Source organism: Spermophilus citellus (assembly GCF_964194105.1).
Source record: "Spermophilus citellus genome assembly, chromosome: 8".
In the NCBI taxonomy this organism is placed as follows: domain Eukaryota; kingdom Metazoa; phylum Chordata; class Mammalia; order Rodentia; family Sciuridae; genus Spermophilus; species Spermophilus citellus.
This window is the reverse complement of record NC_138189.1, coordinates 13316904-13322431: the sequence shown is the minus strand read 5'-3', so window position 1 is coordinate 13322431 and position 5528 is coordinate 13316904. Positions and strand designations below refer to the sequence as shown.

Sequence of the window (5528 nt, the reverse complement as noted above, 5' to 3'; positions counted from 1 at the left end):
AACATGCATTCCTCACAGTTCAGAGGCTGCAAGTCCAAGACCAAGGTGCCTGCAGGTTTGGCTTCCCCTGGGCTCTCTCTCCTTAGCTTGTAGAGGAACACCCTCTTTCCATGTCCCCCATGGGCCTGCGCAGGCACGTCCCTGGCAGCTCAGCCATATTGAATTAGGACTTTACATGTATGACCTCATTTACCCTTTTGCCCTCCCTACAGCTCCTACCTCCAAAGAGGATCACATTAGGCATTGAGATTCCAATGTATGATTTGAGGGAACACAGTTTAGTTCACAACAGTTTCTAGAAATGAAAAGCATTTCTAAATGATTGAGCTGTATGATATAAAGTACCAGATTTCTATGGCAGCACCACAGAGGAAAAGCACATGGACAGAGAGGTAAGGAACGGGGTCCCAGTCTTATCTCTACTCTCCACTCTGTGGCCTCGATCAACTAGCTTTCCTCATCACGGGGAGACCTTTGCACAGGAAGATTACTCATGTTTTAAAATTACAGTTATTTGAAAAGAAACTAGTTGCCAAAAAATACCAAGAAACAATTATAAAGATTGAAGTTATTAGAGCAGCGTGGTTTGCTGCACACCTTGAGAAACAAAGTACAACCTGTTCCTTTATTCTAAATTGTAGCTAACCTGTTAAATATGAGGTTCCACTCGCCAGGGAGACAAGAAAGTCAACTGCAATCATAGTTCACATTTAACTTCCTTCTTCCCTCTCCCATGGCTCAACAAAAATCCTAAGTATCTGAATGGCACCTGGGAAGTGTGGACAGGGCCTCTGCTCTGAAATCCATTTTGGATTGCCGCAGCCCAGCTGGCTGGGCAAAATAACCGGGGGAGTGACGAACAACTTGTGTAGATTGATACAGCAGGAGTGGGAGCCGTTTATTGTAGGACAGGAGCGGTATATATACATTCCACACAGCTTATCTTAATTAACATAAACTAGATACAGCAGTCAACCAATAAGGAATCACCACACTTAATGGCTCGCTGGCCTTACTTCACAAACCACTCCCTCTGGCAAAATGCCAGGCGCCGTCTTGACTTGTTTACAGACCCTAACATTGGATGTGGTGTGGATACTCAGGGTCATTCTCCTATGAGGTTAGAAAGGGCAAAGGTCTATTCTGTCAGTGTCACCCCAGGCTTCCAATCATGGCACCCAGTCTGCAGCTTGCACAACCTTCCGTGAAAGTACCCAGTGGGGCCATCAGACGGAGCTTCATGGAAGTGGGATATGGACCCCACTCATTGAGAAACCTGCCACCTCTTAAAATCCCCAAGACTGAGGAGGCCTATGTTCTTCCTCTGAACTCAAATAACATCCAGCTCTTAGTCTTTAGACCTTCTTCTGCCTTTCCTCAAATAGTGAAATTCTCTCTCTTAATGAAAATAAAGTCCCATGAATCACCCTTGGGTGAAGGAGAGAGGTACAAGAGAAAACTATTATTGATTTTTTTCATGAGTCTGCTTGTGATAGTGAGGTTTTTGTGTCAACTTGTCTGTGCCATGAAATCTCAGATATTTGGCTGAATGTTATTCTGGACATTTTCAGGAAGATGTTCTTAGGTTGATATTAACCCTGAAATCTGTGAACTTTGAGCAAAAGATTACCCTCTATCATGTGAGTGGACCTCATCTAATCAGTTGGAGGACTAAATAGAACAAAAGACTGACCTCACCTGAGAAAGAAAGAATTCTGTTAGTAGAGGCCTTCAAACTTGAAGTGCAACATATCCTCTTCCCTGCATCTCCACCCTGCAGATTTTGAACCTGTACAACATGAACCAGATCCTTAAAGAGTCTCAGTCTCTCCCTCCCTCCCTCCCTCCCTCCCTCCCTCCACAAATGCACACATTAAGGACATTGATAATGTTTCTCTGAAGAACACTACCTAATTCACTATTATAATCAGAAAAGCAAGATACAAATAAACCACACATTAAGATATGCCAGTATCTTGTGGAAGTTTTATAAAATAAAAGAATTAGCACCATAACATTTAGGAGAGATCAAAGAAGGTGCTTATGAAGATAAGCATTTTGGCTTCTGTGGAGACTTCTGAGATTCTCTCTGGGCCTGCTCAGGTGTTCTGGTAATTCTCATGACTGCTGCCACAAACATTTGTTCATCCCTGTCTATATGTATAAACTCCTTAGAGACCCCTGGCTTTAATGATGTTTACATTCTAGATGAAGAAAAACAAATCTTCCTGAATCCAAATAAAATAATAAAAGATGGTGTTTAAGAAATGTCTTCTGAGTGGTACCAACAATTTGTACTTTACGTCTCTGCTGGTACAGGATGCAGAATAGCATGTGAGTGGACAGTGTGTAAGGGTGAAGGCAGACTCTACTAGGTGCTGGAGCCTAACTGATAAAGTGGAATCCCACAGGCATTGGTTTATGATCCTAAGACAGTGATTGGTCAGTTGGATGATTAGGTGAGTGGATAGAAGATGACAGGAGCCAGGCCTCCAATGTTAGAGATGGAGGTTCAAATAACCAAGAGGAGAGTCTGGAAAATCCAGGTACTCATGGATTAGAGGTGGAGATACCATCAGGGCTTATGTGTAGCTTAATATCAACATGGTGGTTCATATAGGGGGGACACATGCATATGCTGTGGTTAGTATTTATGCATGAATGTATCCTTATTTGTCAGCCATCAGATCCTGGAAGCAACAATAACTCAGGAGCCATGAACAAATCCAGAACCCAGATCTTGGGATCTAAACTCATTCTCCAGCATTTTTCCTTAGAGAAATGCCTGATTTTAGGATTGGAGTAAGAAATATATAAAATGTGCATGGCACATCCAGTAGTACCAGAAAGAATGTAAGTACTTAAAAATTAATTAACTATAATTAATAATGAGGATATGTCAAAGGAGCCAACTGAAAGAGTCCCAATGGCCAAAGCTGAAACAATTTAAACAACAAAATTAAGTAGTGTTGAATAAAACCTGCCATGGTCCCCTCTGAAACTCATGTTGAAATTTAGTAGCCACTGTAAGGTAGCAAGGGTGGGGCCCCTAAGAGATGGTCAGGCTATTAGGCCCCAGTCTCATGGATGGGATGCTGCCTTTTATAGTACAAAAGACCCAATATCACCATTCTCTCTCTCTTCCTTGCTCCCTCTCCCACTTCCTCCCTCTTTCTTCCCCCTCTCTCCCTTTCCTCCCTTCCTCCATGTGATCATAAAAAATGTTTTTTAAAATTACTTAACTTTTGTTTTAATCAGCTTTGTATCACTGTGACCAAAAGGCCTAACAAGAAGCAGACAGAGGTCTGACAGGAGGGACAGGAGGCAGCAAGATGGCGCAGACTCAGGACACCAGGAGGAAAGTCTGTTACTACTACGACGGGGATGTTGGAAATTACTATTATGGACAAGGCCACCCAATGAAGCCTCACCGAATCCACATGACGCACAATTTGCTGCTTAACTAGGGTCTCTATGGAAAAATGGAGATTTATAGCCCTCACAAAGCCAGTGCTGAGGAGATGACCAAGTAACACAGTGATGACGACATCAAATTCTTGAGCTCCATTCGTCCAGATAACATGTCTGAGTACAGCAAGCAGATGCAGAGATTCAATGTTGGTGAGGACTGTCCAGTATCCGATGGCCTGTTTGAGTTCTGTCAGTTGTCTACTGGTGGCTCTGTTGCAAGTGCCGTGAAACTAAATGAGCAGCAGAGGGACATTGCTGTGAATTGGGCTGGGAGCCTGCACCATGCAAAGAAGTCCGAGGCATCAGGCTTCTGTTACATCGATGATATCGTCTTGGCCATCCTGGAACTGCTGTAGTATCACCAGAGGGTGCTATAATTGACATTGATGTTCACCATGGCGATGGCGTGGAAGAGGCCTTCTATACCACAGGAGGAGTCGAGACTGTGTCCTTTCATAAATATGGAGAGTACTTCGCAGGAACTGGAGACCTACAGGAACTGGCAAAGGCAAGTATCATGCTGTTAACTACCCACTCCGAGATGGGATTGATGACGAGTCCTCTGAGGCCATTTTCAAGCTGGTCATGTCCAAAGTATTGGAGATGTTCCAGCCTAGTGTGGTGGTCTTACAATGTGGCTCAGATTCCCTGTCTGGGGATCAGGTAGGTTGCTTCAATCTGACCACCAAAGGGCATGCCAAGTGTATAGAATTTGTTAAGAGCTTCACCCTGCCTGTGCTGTTGCTGGGAGGAGATGGTTACACCATTCGTAATGTGGCCCGGTGCTGGACATACAAAACAGCTGTGGCTCTGGACACAGATCCCCAATGAGCTTCCATACAATGACTATTTCGAGTACTTTGGACCAGATTTCAAGCTTCACATCAGTCCTTCCAATATGACTAATCAGAACATGAATGAGTGCCTGGAGAAGATAAAACAGCAGCTCTTTGAGAACCTGAGAATGCTGCCCCATGCACCTGAAATCCAGGCCATTCCCGAGGATGCCATCCCAGAGGAGAGTGGTGATGAGGATGAAGAAGACCCTGACAAGCGAATCTCGATCTGTTCCTATGACAACTGAATTGCCTGTGAGCAAGAATTCTCTGACTCAGATGAGGAAGGAGAGGGGGGCCACAAAAACTCTTCCAACTTCAAAAAAGCCAAGGGAGTCAAAACAGAGAAAGACCCAGAGGAGAAGAAAGAAGTCACAGAAGAGGAGAAAACCAAGGAGGAGAAGCCAGAAGCCAAAGGGGTCAAACAGGAGGTCAAGTTGGCCTGAGCAGACTTCTCCAGCTTTGGCTTCTGGCCAAGTTCCCCACCTTTCTCCTCCATCCCTCAGATTTTTATATTTTCTATTTCTCTGTGTATTTATATAAAATAAATTAAATATAAATGCCTCAAGGGACTAGATAGGAACCAGGGCCCTGATCCCAAGGCAGCTGTGTGGAGGAAACTTCCAGTAGTTGCCTTGTTCCCCATCCCTCTTTAAGTCTTTTGAACCATCTACAGTGCAGATCTGGGTGGAAGGGATGTAACCATAAGAAAAATCCTAAAATGACAAGGGTCTGTTTAGTAGCTTTGGAAAGGTGCCCTTACCAAGTGTTCTAGAAGGGATGGGTGGGTCTTCAGGGACCCCCTGTACTTTTCAGACTCCTAACATCAGCCATTGGTTGTTTTCTTACCTTCCCACCGGCCTCAAGAGAGCCAAGAAACTCCCACTGCCCTGTCTTCCCCCCAGTTCCACAGGTGAAGATCGGTAGTCTAGCTTCCTTTCTAAGATACTATTTTCATTTTTGTGAGACTTTGTAATAAAATGGTACATTTCTATCCCCCCCCCAAAAAAAAGAAGTAGATAGAGAGGGAAAAGTTTACTTTGGCTCATGGTTTCAGAGGTTCAGTCCACCATTGACCAACTTCATACCGCTGGGCCCAGGGTGAGGCAATGGTAGGCAGCTCAGGACACGCAACAGGAAGCACAGAGAGAGCTCTACCCATCAGAGACAACATATAAGCCTCAAAGGCACACCCTCAGTGACCTACTTCCCCCAGCCACA

General features: G+C 44.4%; 1 pseudogene across 1 annotated transcript; it reads left to right on the top strand.

Annotated features, from left to right (window-relative positions):
- The first annotated feature begins 3332 nt into the window (after positions 1–3332).
- Positions 3333–4753, top strand: LOC308654836 (histone deacetylase 1-like; annotated as a pseudogene). The gene has a single exon. The product of its transcript is annotated as a histone deacetylase 1-like (transcript).
- The last annotated feature ends 775 nt before the right edge of the window (positions 4754–5528 follow it).